Source organism: Crocuta crocuta, unplaced genomic scaffold (genome assembly GCF_008692635.1).
Source record: "Crocuta crocuta isolate KB4526 unplaced genomic scaffold, BGI_CrCroc_1.0 scaffold41, whole genome shotgun sequence".
NCBI classification, from domain to species: Eukaryota; Metazoa; Chordata; class Mammalia; order Carnivora; family Hyaenidae; genus Crocuta; species Crocuta crocuta.
This window is the reverse complement of record NW_027529428.1, coordinates 14927585-14944261: the sequence shown is the minus strand read 5'-3', so window position 1 is coordinate 14944261 and position 16677 is coordinate 14927585. Positions and strand designations below refer to the sequence as shown.

At 38.4% G+C, this 16677-nt stretch overlaps 1 protein-coding gene across 8 annotated transcripts in view; it reads left to right on the top strand.

Moving 5' to 3' along the window:
* RFX3 (regulatory factor X3) overlaps window positions 1-16677 on the top strand; it is a 250388-nt gene that overhangs the window by 113898 nt on the left and 119813 nt on the right. The window lies entirely within an intron of this gene.

Genomic DNA, 16677 nt, shown 5'->3' with positions numbered 1-16677 from the left:
GTTTTTTTCTTTAACTCCTTATTTTAAATATTTGAAGTTTTTGAGGAAGAACTAGCTTTTCATTTCCCCAGAGCCTTAAAATTCACAGGAAATTAGAGATTTAGGTTGGAATATATGGTGGTCTTGATTAGGGAATTTCGTAAGACTGTAAGCCAGGAAAGAGGAAATGGTTCTGAGTGTATTTCATTTCTTCCTGGAAATCCTGAAAACTCATGGAGGTAGAAGTTGGTAGGAACAGTTGCCTTGAAGTCTATCTGGACTCCATTAGTTTTCTATTGCTATGTAACGAATTACACATTTAGTGGCTGAAAGCACTTTCGTTCATTATCTCATGATTTTCTATAGATCAGAAGTCTGAATGGACTCGACTGGGTTCTTTGTTCTAGGTCTTAACAGGACTGTAGTTAAGGTGTCGCATTGCGCTTTTATCTAGAGGTCCTGCAAGGATTCACTTCCCCGATCATTCAGGTTGTTGGCAGAATTTATTTCCTTACTTTAAGCTGTGGGACTGAGGTCTCTCTTTTCCTGCTGGCTGTCATCTGGGGTCCCCTCTCTGTTCCCAGAGTTTGCCCTCATTGCTTCTCTCCTTCCATCTGCACAGCCACAGTCACATGGCCAGGCCTTCCCTGCTTTGACTTTCTGACTTCCTCTTCAGCCATCAGCCAGAGAAACCCTCCACTTTAAGGGTTCCTGAGGCCATATCAATTTCACTGTATTGTGAGCTCGGCTATGCCGTACAACATGACATAATCACGGGAGAGATTTCTCCCCATATTCATGGGGTACAGGGATATGGGACTGGACTCTAGGGTGGGGCATTTTCGGAATCTTACTACCATAGCACTTTGAAGTGTAGCCTTAGTCTTCATAGATGCTCACACATAAGCAGCAAGCTGGGGCGAAGCATGTAGCTCACTTCTGACGGGCCATCAAAATGAAGACCTCGGTTCTCAAATGAGATATAATTTCAGTGTTATTCAGCTGAAACACAGCACAGAGGTTTTCCTGAAAGTTTTGAAAATCTGATTAGAAAGGTAATGGAAAAGAATATACACAAGAATAACCCAGAAAATTTGGCAAAAAAGGAAAGCACTGGGGAAAGAATTTGTTCTACCTGATCTCAGAAAGCTATCCCAGAGCTGTGGTCATAAAGACTGAGTGGTGACAGATGAGTAAATAGGCAGATCTAAATGAGACCTTAGTTCATTATAAATAGATTATTTCAAATAATAAATGGATAGTCCCGTAAATGGTGTTGAGGAAAATTGGGTATCTGTTTGGAAAGAAAACAACAAAGTTCTACCTTTATCTTAATATCAAAAATATATTATAGAACTAATTTGTCTAAAAATGACAAAGTTGATACACACAAAAACAGGAGATATTTTTTCATAATCTTAAAAAGGGGAAGATCATCTTGTGTACAACATGAAGCATCACAAGACTTCTAGGAGAAAGGTTGATTTTGCCAAGTTAAGAAGCACTATTAAAGAAATCTAAAGGAAACAAGATGTGAAAATACAGGCAAATAAAATGTCATCATCTTTTTTTTTTTTAAGATTTTATTTTTGAGCACTCTCTATACCCGATGTGGGGCTGGAACTCAAAATCCAGAGATCAAGAGCCACATACTCTTCCTTTTGAGCCAGCCAGGCACTTCCCAAATGCCATAATCTTTAATGAGTCCTGTAAATCATTAAGGGAAGACAAACAATGCAATAGATAAATGGGCAGAGAATATCAATAGGCTATTCACAAAACATGGAAAACAAATGGCCAGTAAACATATGGAGAGATCCAGTCCATAGAATGTTTGACAAAAGCCAGGTGCAGTCTTTTTTTATAGTGCTTTTTCATGGTAGGAAGAAAGTAACCTAAGTGTTCATCCCTAGTGGAATGATTAAATCAGTTAAGCTTTATCTGTACTATGGTTTACTTGTGAAACTTATAAAAATAGTTGTGTATGCGTGTGTTTTCTGGCATGCATATACACACACTTGGAAAGAGCCCCAAGATGTATTGTTAAGTGAAGAAAGGCAAGTAGCTGGAAAACACATTATATCTCATCTGGTTCATATCTCAAAAGCTCCCATGTCAGAGACAAAATGTTCACGTAGCTATTTCCCCCTTATATTTAGGTTGGATCCTGTGCATGTTCTGAGTATTGAATTGTGAGCAGAAGTGACATGTACTGTTGTGAGGCAGGACATTTAGGAGCTATGACTCCCCCTCTATGATCTCTCACCTGCTACAAGGCTGTATCACGATGATACAGTGAGACGAGAGAGCTTCTATTAACCAAGGTCTCTCAGTGACCCTGGGAGCCAGGCCTCTTACACCCTCTGTTGGCTGGGTAACGTAGGAGTTAAAGTGCTTAGATTTAGGTATTGCCTGTTGTTACAGTTAGTGTTAACTATCGTGGTTAGTGCGGAGACATAGCCTACCCATGAGGTGTGTTTACTGTCCGAGGATTGGAAGGATGTATGCTGTCCCCATGGTTAGTCAAGACCTCCTGGAAGGGGACGAGCAGGAATTGTGTGTGAGCAGAAAACAGGAGGTGATCACGTTTCACTGTGATGATTTCTTTATTGTATGACCCTTAGGAAATTGTTCTTATTTATACCTTTTATTAAAAAAATACTGGGATGGGGCGCCTGGGTGGCTCGGTCGGTTGAGCATCAGACTCTCCACTTAGGCCCAGGTCATGATCCCAGGGTTGTGGGATTGAGCCCCCTACTGGGCTCCGTGCTGAGTGCGATTCTCTCTCTCTCTCTCTCTCCCTCTCCCTCTTCCTTTCTCCCTGGCTTGTGCTCTCTCTTTCTGTTAACAATTTTTTAATTAATTAATAATTAGTTAATTAATTAAATTGGATTAACGATATTGCCAAAAAGTAGATGCTATACCCACCATTTGCCTCAGAAGTAACTTGACCCCTGCTACGTAGAATTATGACCGGTACTCATTCTATTTAGGGATTTAGGTAACTAATAAGTTGATACAATGGAGTAACTATTTCTGTATTTAATTCAGGTATGAAATGTAAATCTCTCTAACGTGGAAAGTCCTTTGCTATTGGCTTTATTAGGAGGACGATTTATAGTGTGTGATGGGTAGTGCACCTGTTCCATCTTTTGCAATCTGCCTGGGGATTGTGCTCTATCCAGAGTCTACTGTATTTGTTTTACTTACTGGTGTTCTATAAAATTACTTAAATGAATTCATTTAAAAAGAAAATCTTACATTTCTTTGTAAAATGGAAAAGTAGTATCTCTTGACATAAATGGAAGATACACACAAAATTCCATAAAGTAAAAGGGAAGAAGCATTATGTGATTTGATTGGCTTCTCTCGTTTGACAGGGACCAACACCAAAGCCCACTGTCCTTTAAAAAGTGTGAGATTATTCAGTGTCAGAAGTGGTAAAGACGGAGACCTTTTCCTTGCCAGAGTGTTTTAAAGATTAGTGAAAATGGAGTAAGTTCCTAGCGGGTACGGTTCATAATTGAATGCCTTGCCTCCGTCCACCAGGTCATGAGTCCCGCATGTGGGGAAGCCCTGGTATTGTGGAAAGAGTGCTAGGGATGGAGTCACAAGACTTGGAGTCACTACTCCCTGTCACTCACCATGGCTTTGTACTTAGGACGCCATGTATCGAATAGGGATAAACATGCCTGTGGTCTTTATTTCGTCTCAGGACTTTTGTGAGGATCAAATGAAATGATACGCATATCGCTGTTAATAGTATTAGCACCCGCTTAACAGCCGTATGGAGCTGAGAAGTTCCGTTGCTCAGGTCGCGTGCTCAGGCTACCAGCACAGAAGTACAAGCACTGATTCTCCTAATTCCCAACACTCCATCCCAGGGGAGTGAGCACCTCTCCTCTTGCAGATAGGCATCGTTATCAGAAACGCTCAGAGCAAGTATGAATCTGCCTCTGTGTAGTACATTTAAAGTACGTATTCTAACCGTCAGCCTGGAGTCGTAAAACTTGATTTTGTATACAGTTAAATCTTCTGATGTCCTGCTTACATTTACTGATATTTTATGTTTCTGTAGTTTCATTTATTACTAGAAAGACTAGAGGATCTTTCTGTTTCAGAGACCTCTCCTAATGCTGCAGTAAATTTGGTCTACTTAGTTCATTTGCTCGTTCTGGTCACCAGAGTATTATTTAGTAAATTCCTTCCCCCGGAAATGATTACTTTGTCTAGTAGAGTCTTAGAATTGGTCAGTCCTGCCAGGCCCCAAGGGAAATAATGTTTAAGACAGGGTTGTAATCATAATAAAAAGTGTTCCTCAAGCAAAGCATACTCATAAATACGAACAACAACCTGATGGTTACCAGAGGCAGAGGGGTGGGGGGTGGGCAAAATGGGGAAGGGGAGAGAGTGATACAGGTCCAGTACTTACGGAATAAGTAAGTCACGGGGATAAAAGGCACAGCCTAGGGAGTATAGTCAGTGATACTGTGATGGTATTGTGTGGTAACATATGGCAACCACACTTATGGTGAGCGTAGCAAGACCGGAGACTCGTTGAAGCTCTACGTCATTACCTGAAACTAACATAACGTGCGTTAACTCAGCTTTAGTAAAAACTAATTAATTAATTAATTAAATTTTAAAAAGAAAGCATTCTTTACCTGTAGGGGGTAGTGGTTAGGTTCTTCCTTGTGACTAACAAAAGCAAGTTCATGTATTAGATGTACTATCCACCAAGTTTGTCCATTGGGAAATGGTTCTGAAGTACATTTGTTCTGAGTGGCTCCCCTCCTCCCAGAAGCACACTCTTGCCTTTGGAAACTTGCTGCGCCTCTTTCCCGTAGCTTCTGCTCTTTGATACTAGTCAGATATGTGATTATTTGGGAGATGCATGATAGGCAGTTGGGATGGTTGAACTGATTCACTCCTAATTGAGTCCTCTATTGTCATATCGTCAGAAGTGCGAGTAGGACCATATTTACTACTTGAGTGTTCATATGATTCCACCTGAAGTCCAAGTATAACAACAATTCTTACATTTTCCTAACAATTTCTAGTTGCCTATAGCAACCATGTAGCTTGGTTAAAAATTCCTATAAAGCTAAGTTTTCATGTTTAACCGTAGCCCTGTTGAAGAAGTAGGCTTTGTGACATTAATTGGATTCGAAGGTACTTGATCGTTTATTTACTGTAAGTCTACTATGAGAAAATGATATCCCCAAATCAGAGTGTTTCTGAAAAGCAGAAGAACCTAATACATGGCCAGTGAGTGAGTTTCCAGTGTAAGCGAACAAATTCCATTTTGTACATAAAATGAATTCTGTCATTTGAATTACTAACACCCTGTTTTCCAGTAGTTCAGGTTCACTGTCTTCTTTGATGTGGAGGGGCTTCCATTCCTAGAAAATCTGTGGTTCTCACCGAGTATCCCAGAAGAACTTTGTGAACTAATGTTAAAGATCTAGGGAAACTTCTTGTTTTTCTCAGTAACCCCAGTGAGAGAGATTTAAGTGATGTTTTTACCACGGTCTGTCCTGTCATTTAACCACGTTCACTGAGATCCTGTCATAAACATCTTTAACTTGCAAATCTTTTTGAACATTCACAATATTTGTAGGATTCTTTCTTGGCAAGGTGTAGTAAACAGCCCTGTTGACATCTCCTTTAATTTACTTTTAACCAAGACTAAAGGAATTGGTTTCAGGTTTCTATTTCCTTACCTGTGTGTGTTAAGGAAATTAGTTTTTCCCTTACAGCCTTTTCTTTCCTTGAGCCTCCCCATTTAGCATACCCACACTGCACTCTCTCAATTTTATGACTTATCTTTTCTCAGTCTCTTCGATTCCTAATAGCTTTACTGGTCCAGAAATATTTTAAAAAAATTTTTAAATGTTTTATTTATTTCTGAGAGAGAGAGACAGACAGACAGACAGCATGAGCAGGGAAGGGTCAGAGAGAGAAGGAGATACAGAATCTGAAGCAGGCTCCAGGCTCTGAGCTGTCAGCACAGAGCCCGACGTGGGGCTCAAACTCACGAAACATGAGATCATGACCCGAGCCAAAGTCAGACGCTTAACTGACTGAGCCACCCAGGCGCCCCTGGTCCAGAAATACTGAAATAGTTCTGAGAAAAGGTTGCTTTTCTCATTATCTCTCTGCTGCTACTCTGAATGTCTTACTCTTCCTCACTGTCCTTTTTATTAATATCTGTTCCAAAGTGAATTCTTTTCCTTCTGTTTCACATTGGTCAGTCACATAGCAGCCTGTAATGTCGCTACTCTAATATCCCATGTTTTTAATCCGCTAAGAGTTCTTCCACATCTCTTGTGGGTCTATTAGAGACATCATAATGCAGTTTTTGACAGTTCTCAGTATAGATCTTTCTCGACTTACGATGGGGTTACATGCGGGTGAAATGCATCATAAGTTGAAAATATCCTATGTCAGAAATGAGTTTAATACACCTAACCTACACCAAACAATGTAGCTTAGCCCAGCCTGCCTTAAATGTACTCACAACACTTACTCAGAACATGAGCAAAGCCTTATTTATAAATTTTTTTTTAATGTTTTATTTATTTCTGAGAGAGAGAGAGACAGAGTGAGCAGGGGAGGGTCAGAGAGAGAGAGGGAGACACGGAATCCGAAGCAGGCTCCAGGCTCTGAGCTCCTGAGCTATCAGCACAGAGCCTAACATGGGGCTTGAACCCATGAGCCATGAGATCATGACCTGAGCCAAAGTCAGACGTTTAACCAACTAAGCTACCCAGGTGGCCCCCTTTTCACTTTCACTTCACAGACCCTGATGCGGGGCTCGAACCCACGAACTGTGAGATCATGACCCAAGCCGAAGTTGGACGCCCAACTGACTCAGCCACCCAGGCGCCCCAAAGCCTGCTTTATAATAAGGTATTGACTATTTATCATGTAGCATATTGAGTACACTGAAAGTGAAAAGGGGGCCACCTGGGTAGCTTAGTTGGTTAAATGTCTGACTTTGGCTCAGGTCATGATCTCATGGCTCATGGGTTCAAGCCCCATGTTAGGCTCTGTGCTGATAGCTCAGAGCCCGGAGCCGCTTTGGGTTCTGTGCCTCTCTGTCTCTCTGCCCCTCCCCTGCTCATGCTCTGTTTCTCTCTCTCTCTTTCTCTCTCTCAAAAATAAATGAATGAATAAATAAATGTTAAAAAAATTTTATGAAAGAAAAGCAGAGTGCATGTTGGGTATGGAGGTATGGAATGGTGAATGTGTCTTGTACCTGTGATCGTGTGGCCGACACAACTGTAGCCACCCTGCCCAGAATCACGAGAAAGCATTGCAGCACAGATCTTTAGCCTGGGAAAAGACGGAAATTGAAAATTCAGAGTATGGGGGTGCCTGGGTGGCTCAGTCAGTTAAGTGTCCGATTTCGACTCAGGTCATGATCTCACGGTTTGTGGGTTCGAGCCCCGCGTTGGGCTCTGTGCTGACAGCTCAGAGCCTGGAGCCTGCTTCAGATTCTGTATCTCCCTCTCTCTCTGCCCCTCCACTGCTCATGCTGTCTCTCTCTCTCTCTCTCTCTCTCTCAGAAATAAATAAAACATTTAAAAAAAAAAAAAAGAAAATTCAGAGTATGGTTTCTACTGAATGCCTGTTGCCTACTGAATCATTGTAAGTCTAGGACTGTCTGTGCTAAGATTTGAAATGTTTGGCTCCCACCAAATGTGTAAGGAATGCTCTTATATGAGAAAGGTAATGAGCATCTTGACAGAACAAAGACATTTTTACAAAGAAATAACTATTATTCTTAGCTGACTAAGAAGCTTAACAATGATAAATGATTTCCTTTACTATTGAAAAGGATTTGTTTTGAAGTGTGATTCATTTTATTTTTTTTGAAGCACATCCAAAGCAACATATTGTATAAATTTGTCCCCAAAATATACTAATTGATTCTCTTGAACTAGCACGTTTTCCTGTGGTACGTACTTTGTTTTGGTATTCACTTCTTTATAAATAATAAGGATTATAAAAATGTACAAAAATAAGCAAGTATGTGTGTGTGTGGTACTATTATATGAATAGTAATAAGAGGTGTTTCCATTTAAATATGTATCAGTAAGACAGGGTTAAGCTGCTTAATTCATGTAGTATTTATGAATGTAAATATATTGTTGCATATATTTATATTTTAGGGGATATTTTCCCCCTTCATTTGACAGAGAATGTGTAAATTTCTGGTAGAGAATGTTGTGGTTAGACCTCATTACTGCCAACATTCTGGTGTACTAGGTAACCTTTTAGAAATTAGCTCAAGGTCATTTCTATTCATTGGACAGTTCATTATAGAAATTGTTCATTGTTCCTAGAATTCTACCTTGTCCATCTCTTTTCCGTTCACATTTTCACCTCTGTTGTTTATTAAAACTCAAAAGTGGTGAGAAACATTTGTCTGTGGGAATGCAACTGAATTTATTTGGGAAAGACAAGTTAAAAAAATTAATTTCCTGTATAATTTATTTAATCATCTTTTTCCATTCCCCTAAGAGCTTTGATAGGGTAGGCAGTAATATGTGACATTTTAAAGATTTCACGAAGATGAATGGAAAATGTGCCTGGGAATGGCAATGAAATGCCAGTAGGATGCTAGTTTCTCCATCGCTTTTAGTACTGCTAACCTGAATGGTTCCTGCACTAAACTATGGCAAATAAAGCAAATAAACTTATAATACATAACAATTTAGGAAATATTTGAATAGAAACTAATGTTTAATATAAGAATATTATCAAATATTTGAACAAATTTGAATCACCGTTAATTATTTAAGGAAAGAGAAACTAGCATGCACGTTTTTAAATTTTCACCTTTGGCCTTTAAAGATACATTAAAAGGGGCATTCAAAGTGATCACATCAGTTTACTTTGGAATAATAAGCATTCCTTGGTGGCTTCATTATTTTTTAAGAAACATGAAGGCACATATCCACATTTAGAAGATACTATAAATTTTACAAATATTCACTGGTCATTTTCTTTGCCAGGTGCAGGGCATTATTCAATTATTGAATAGTTGTTAAATATTTACAGGGTGTTTATATTGTGTTGGGTCTTCAGGAATACCAACAGCGTTAACAAAATATCTCTGTTCTACGTGTGGGAACTTGGGCCAGGGGTGTAGATGTGGGATGGAATTCTGTCATCTACATTTTCTAGCCTGTGACTGAGTTTGTAAACTCTGGAAGCTCGGTAGACAGCTATCTTCTGGGGTCTGACTAACTTTAATCTGAGGTAAAAGAGCATTTCCGTGGCTCTCCAACTGTAATAGATCCCCAGTGTCAAAACAAAAAGGAAGGAAGGGAGGGAGGGAGGGAAGGAAAGGTCAAACAATTCCTCAACTAAACACTAAATGAAAGACTCAAGGATCTTAACTTCTCATAGGTGATACGAGCATATACATAAAATACTTATTTTTCATAAAATATTTTTCCTTTTCCTCTGTCCATATTTACACCTCTTTTTTACTTCCTTCACCATCATTACACCCTTGAAACAATACCTTCTCAAACTTCAGCACTATGTGCAGTTCCGTTTTTCATCGTCACTAAATTGTTTCACGGGCCTCTTCAACCCAGTTTTTAATGGTTGGTGGAAAAACCATACATACTGGAAAATAGTGAAAATTGCATTACCTCCAAAATGTGCTGTAATTCAGTAATTTAACTATTTATTTTGGTTTTATTTACTTTGTCAGTTCCTTAACTTGGTAGATAAAACAAAGAATGATGCCTTGTTTTTACATGGTACTATAATGCCCCTGGGTGATCAAGGGACATAGTCTATGTTACAGTCTCAGATGAGTTAGCCAGCATCTATCCAGACTCTTTCCCAAGATTCTTGACATTTTCTGGCTTTCATTTCTACTTTGATTATGGAATCTCATAATTCTAAGGAACCCTTAGAATTTATTGCACATATTTATGGCTGAAACCAAGTGGGATATAAAGATGAAATTTATACAGGTAGAGAAGACAAGACTCTTATTTTTGAAGTATTTAATAATTTTACTAGTTATTCAAGATGTATTTTAATTATCATATCTATACCATGCTTTGTATCTTTATTTAATAGTTCTGTGTCTTTACAAAAATTCTTAATGATGGAGGAGATAGAGGGTTTTTTTTTAATTTTTTAAGCTTTATTTGTTTATGAGAGAGAGAGAGACAGAGCATGAGCAGGGGAGGGTCAGAGAGAGAGGGAGACACAGAATCTGAAGCAGGCTCCAGGCTCTGAGCTGTCAGCACAGAGCCCGATGTGGGGCTCATACTCACGAACCCCAAGATCATGACCTGAGCCGAAGTCGGACGCCCAACCAACTGAGCCACCCAGGCGCTCTGGAGAGAGAATTGTTTACACAAAAGGAAATTATTACTTAAGGAAATAAATTGACTCCTCCAATATGTGAACACCAAATGCCAACACAAGGGCTTAAAATCACTTCTCCGACTTTCAATTTAAATGATTTTGCCACCTCTCACCATACTGGCTACCCGGAAGGAACCAAGTGAACAGAGGTTACTACTATGCCATGTGCTACCACCTGTAATAAGACTCCTAAGCGACAAAAAAAGAAAGAACAGTCTTTAATGGGATAAAATAAGTTACAGAAAGCTCTTTTAGAGAAACTAAATGTTAAATTGGCTGAGAAGGAAATGGTGGTTTCGTGTTGGTTGATGAGATAATTTATACAGAGAAAACAACAAGATCTATGAGAAGGTTAGCAAGAATGTGCAGAATTTTAAAGAGTGATGATAAAGGAGCAGAGAAGATGTGTTTGGAAATACCCATCAGAGTTTAGATGGTATTAATAAGATTTTATATCCTAGGCAGAGTTATTGTTCATCTAAAATGTGATAGGGAATTTGTGTTAGACTGGCTTTTTTTCCTTCCTGATGTGTTAGATAGAATTCATCAGTGAAGCCAACTAGACCTGGAGTTTCTTCTGGGGGGAATAAATTAAATTTCATATATATACACTTTTTTTATTCTTTTTGCAAAATGTTGGTATTTTGTGTCTTTATTCTTTGTTATTATTATTATAATTATTATTATTTAATGGTTATTTTTGAGAGAGAGACAGAGCATGAGTTGGGGAGGGGCAGAGAGAGAGAGAGTGAGAGAGAGAGAGACAGCGAGCGAGAGCGAGTGCCACACACAGAATCTGAAGCAGGCTCCAGGCTCTGAGCTGTCAGCATAGAGCCTGATGTGGGGCCTGAACTCAGGAGTTTGTGAGATCATGAACTGAGCTGAAGTCCGATGCTCAACCATCTGAGCCACCCAGGCACCCGGGTACTTTGGGTCTTTAAAGGACTTTCTCCATTTAATCCAGGTAGTTCAATTTGTTGACATTAAGTTGCCTTTATTATCCATTTTTTTTTTGTCTTTAGGGTGCATTTCCTCTTTCATCCCTAGTATTCATAGTTTGTGTTGCCTTTCTTTTTCTCCTAAACCTGCTTTCATGATTAAAATCTCACTGATTTTTTTTTCTGTTGTTTTTCAGATGTCTGTTTCATTGATTTTTTTTTTTTTTTTTTGCCCTTTACTTCCGTTCTCCTGCTTACTTGAGATTTAATTTGTTCTTTATTTTCTAGCTTCTTCACGTTGAAACTTTAGATTTATTACCCTGGAGATATTTTCCCCTAATAAAAATCTGTAAAACTCTAAATTTCCCTGTATGCATAGCTGTGCCTGCACTCCACAGATTTTGATGGATTGTTTTTTCATCATCATTCAACTCCAAATAATTTTAAATTTCTCTCGTGGTTTTTCTTCCTGTGACTCTGTAGGTTAAAGTGTATTTTTTGTTCATCATATACATCTTTGAGCGTTTTCCATTTACGCTTTCGTCGTTGACTTCAAATGGAATTCTTTTTTTGGTCAACGAATATACTCTCTTGCTTTAATTCTTTTAAATTTGTTAGGGTTTGTTTTCCTTTTCAGCCTTTCAGCTTTCATGCTTCAGGCCCACCTACACTAGCAAGTGTGAGTGGTCCGCTGCCGCTCTGCAGATGGCTGTGTGAAAGCCATCCGGTCAGGTCGGTTGATAATTTGTATGTTCTTCCTAATTTTCGGTCTTTTTTGTCAACTGTGGAGAGAAGGATGTTGAAATCTCTAATTGTGACTGTGGGTTTGTCTATTTCTTCTTTCAATTCTCTCTGGTTTTGCTTCATGTATTTTGAAACTCTTCTTAGATGCAAACACAGGATACTTCTTCTTGATAACTTTATGGATGAAACATTCCTCTTTCTCTTCAGTAATTTTCTTTGTCTGGAGGAGCACCTTGGCTGGTACTCACAGAACTCTCCTTTTGTCTTACGATTGCTGTTGGCAAAGCTTATCCTTTCCGCATTCTGTTGTTTTTAACCTTTCTGTCTCTGTATGTTTCAAGTTTTTTCGGATGGAGAGCATATGGTTGGGTCTCACATGACTACTTATTCTGACCATCGAGATTTAAAACTTGAGTATTGACTGTGATTATCAGTATGGTTGCATTTAAGTCTAGCATCTTTTTTTTTTTCCTATTTGTTCTTCCATTTCGTCCAGTTCTGCCTTCTATTGGAGGCATTGTTTTTCCGTATTACATTTCATGTCCATTATCGGCTACACTATTTTTTTAAATTTAATGTTTGTTCTAGGATTTTTAGTATTTATCATAGTGTATCATAACCTGTGTGCATGTAACATTAAACCACTTAACATAAAGAATATTATGAAAGTCTGTTTTCATTTCCCTCTTATGTCCTTTGTGCTATTTTGGTGATGCATACATTTCCGTTCTACATCTGTGCCGAACCCCATTACACGTTGTCATTATATTTACTTTACATAGTCATTGTTTATAGAAATTAAAAGATGAGGAAACAAAGGAGAAACACTTTAATTTGCCTGCAAACCTGTTACATCTAGGGACCCTCTTTCCTTAATATGGACTCCAGTTTCCATCTGTATTATTTTTCTTGAGCTCTAAAAACTTCCTTTGTCATTAGCTCTGCTGGAGATCTGCGGGAGAGGAATTCACTCAGCTTTTGACTGAAAAAAGATTTCTGCTTCATTTTGGTAGGACATCTCATTGGCTTTGGAAGTCTAGGTTGAGATTTCTTCCCCCCACGACTTTAAAGATGTCCTTTGGCTTGTGCATGCATTATTTCTAACTGGGGATCTTTAGTCTTTCTCATATGTGATGCCCTGTTTACAATGGGTCCTTTTCCTGTCTGCTTTAAAATTTTTCTCCTTATAATTGATTTCTAGCACTTTTATTTATTTAAAAATTTTTAATGCTTATTTAATTTTGAGAGAGAAAAAGAGAGCAGAGTTGGAGCAGGGGAGGGGCAGAGAGAGGGAGACACAGAATCCAAAGCAGGCTCTAGGCTCTGAGCTGTCAGCACAGAAACCTGATGCGGGATTTGAACTTATGAACCGTGAGATCGTGACCTGAGCCAAAGTCAGACACTCAACCAACTGAGCCACCCAGGCACCCCTATTTCTAGCAGTTTTAGTGATGATATATTTTGATGTGGCTTGTATACTGAGCTTAGATCTATGTGTTTACAGTTATAATCAAGTTTGGAAAAGTTTCTACGCCTCTTTCTTCAACTATGTTTTCTGTTCTTCTGTGACTCCAGTCGCAACATGTTTGACTACTTCATGTTGTCCCATAGTTCACTGACTCTCTGTTCCTTATTTCTTTCTTATCTCTCTTCTTCATGGAAAATAGTTTTTATTACTGGGTTTTCAAATTGGTCTTTTCTTCTGCATTATATAGTCTGCTCTTAAACCCAGTGAGTGAATTTTTGTCTTCAGATTGTATTTTTCAGTATTCTACTTGGTTCCATATAGCTTCTTTCTTTTTTTTTCTCATCGTATTTGTGCTTCCCTATAAATCTTTTCTATTTATAACTATTTTAAAGTCTCTGCTACTTCCTCTCTTTCATTTCTATATCTGTTTCTGTTGATTGATTTTTTTCCTCCTGATTGTAAGTCACATTTTCCTGCTCCTTCACATGTCTAATCATTTTTTATTAGATGTTGGACATTTTGATTCTTAGTTTTGTATATCTGGGTTTTGCTGTCTTTCTTTTAAAGCGTTAACTTTGCTTTGTATGGGCAGTTAAGTGAATCACCTTGATCTTTTTAAGGCTTATTTTTTTAATTTTATTAAGAAGGATCTGAAGTAGTCTTACTCTAGAGCTAGTTAAGCCCAACTACTAGGGCTTTGCACTTCTGGTGTTTCTACAGAATGCCCTAGATGTTCAATAAGGTCACCTCACTATGCCTGGTTAGAACCTGAATGTTTGTGTGCCCTACACATGTGCAGTTTCATATTCAGCATCAGACTCAAGGGGATCACTTTCAATATTTCTGTATCTCTTTCTCTGCCTAACGCCCTCTCTGGTGTTGCTCTCTGATTTCAGCTCCCTCACCATCCCCATTTCCGACAACTGTCTTCCCTCCTCAGTGAGATCATGATGCTCTACTTCGTTACTCCTTTCCTGCTCAGCAGTATGGGAAATGCCTCCATTTCAAAAGCTGGGATCATTATAGGGTGACCTTGTTTGTTTTCCCTACTCTTGAAGGATCACACTGTTAGGATGCCTTTTCTCAAATGACTGAAAACATCGTTTTACATATTGTGTCCAGCCTCCTTCTTGTTTGGAATGGGGGAGGGGCCTTTCTAGTAGTATTTATTTCATCATGGCCAGAAGTGGAAGTCCTTCTTCCATATATTGATTGATGTATTTTATATATTATGTATATAACATGGGAATTCATTTTCACTTTAAAATTTCCAAGAGTAATATAAATATGCAGAATAAAAGATGCTAGTTAGCTTACCTCTCCCATCTCATTTTGTGTCACTCAACAGAGTAACCATTTTTAAGAGTTTGATGTGAATCCTGCCATTTTCCTTTATATACCTGTATACATTTATATACACATATCCACACAAATTAGATATATACATTTTTAAAACATAAATCAGAGCAATCCAGTAAGNATAATATTTTAATAAAAATATTATTTTTAATAATACTTTACAAGAGGAAATAGAAATAGATGAAATCACAAAGTATTCAAATAGTATGTCTGTTTGTAAATTGCCTTTCTAAACAGGTTTTACATATTTACATTACTTGTAACTAATCGGAGCCAGGCTGTTGGAAGAGGCGGTTGCTTGTAGATCTAAGACAGAAAATGTAAGAGATAGGTCTAGAATATTGTATCACAACAGGAGGCAAGGGAGGTAGAGAAAGATTACTGTGATCATGTCATGAGATACGGAATCCAGTTTGAAGGGGCTACCGTTGGTCAAGAAATGGGACAATTTACATACAAAAAAACTGGTGTGATTGAAGAACATCAAGTATGTTTAACAGCCAAGAATCATGAAGACACAAACCAAAGCAAACCAAAACTACACTGCTTACCTTGGAAGGGAGCCAGGGGATAAGTCATTATTCTGGATACTGGTAAGAAGAAGAATCTCATATTGATCCTCTTCCTATATGAACTTTCTTTCAAAGCAACCAAATAATTAATGAGGGGAATTTTTTTTATGGAAGTCTTCTAATAAATGAAGAAAGAATAATAGGATCAGACTACCAGCATTATAGCTTATGGCCTTTATGAATTGAAAAACTATGGGGCGCCTGGGTGGCTTAGTCGGTTAAGCGTCCGACTTTCGCTTGGGTCATGATCTCGCGGTTCGTGGGTTCGAGCCCTGCGTCGGGCGCTGTGCTGTCTGCCAGCTCAGAGCCTGGAGCCTGTTTCAGAGTCTGTGACTCCCTCTCTCTCTGATCCTCCCCCTACTCATGCTGTCTCTCTCTCTCTCTCCTAGAAATAAATAAAACATTTAAAAAAAAAAAAAAAAAAGAAAAACTAGTCCTAGAAAATGATCGTCATTGGCTACTAATGTTCTCAGGTAATGAGGAAGCATGGTAAGAGGCTGTAGCTGACAACACGTGGCTACTCCACCAAATATATTTCACACAACTGTCCTATGACAACTGATATGAGGTGATGTTATATGAAGTACACAGCTTTTCAAATATTGAAACTGTGCAAGGCCCTCAGTCTTACTACCAGTTTACAGGACATATAGGAGATACAGAATTTATTAAATGACATCTCAGGATGCTATCAGCCAAGTCTTGAATTCGAGAAATTCTACAAGATAAATCATGAAGTTTCTTCAATAAGTGATAGTCAAGGGTAAAACGGATGGGAAGTGGTTAGAGATTAAAGGAGAAAGATAGGAAATAAAAACCAAATGTAATATGCAGACCTTGTTTGGATCCTGATTTGAGCAAACCCAACTGTAAGAAGACATTGGGGTAATTAGATTCTAACACTGACTGGATTGCAGATGATATCCTGGAATTGTTGGTGTTTCATGCATGGTATTATTGTTGTGTTCATTTTAAAAATAACCCTTCTCTCTTAGGAGCAAAATGAAATCATTCCCAGTAAAATGATAAAAATCTCTGCACTTGCTTTTAAATAATCCTATAAGGGGTTCAAAGAGGAGGGCTGGTGGCACTTCTTTATCTTGAATGATGAGCACAGGGGGTTTATGATAGTATTTTTTCTACCTTCAAGTGTTTGAAATTTTCCATTATGAATTATTTTACTTTTTAATTTTTTGAAAGTAATCTCTCTGCC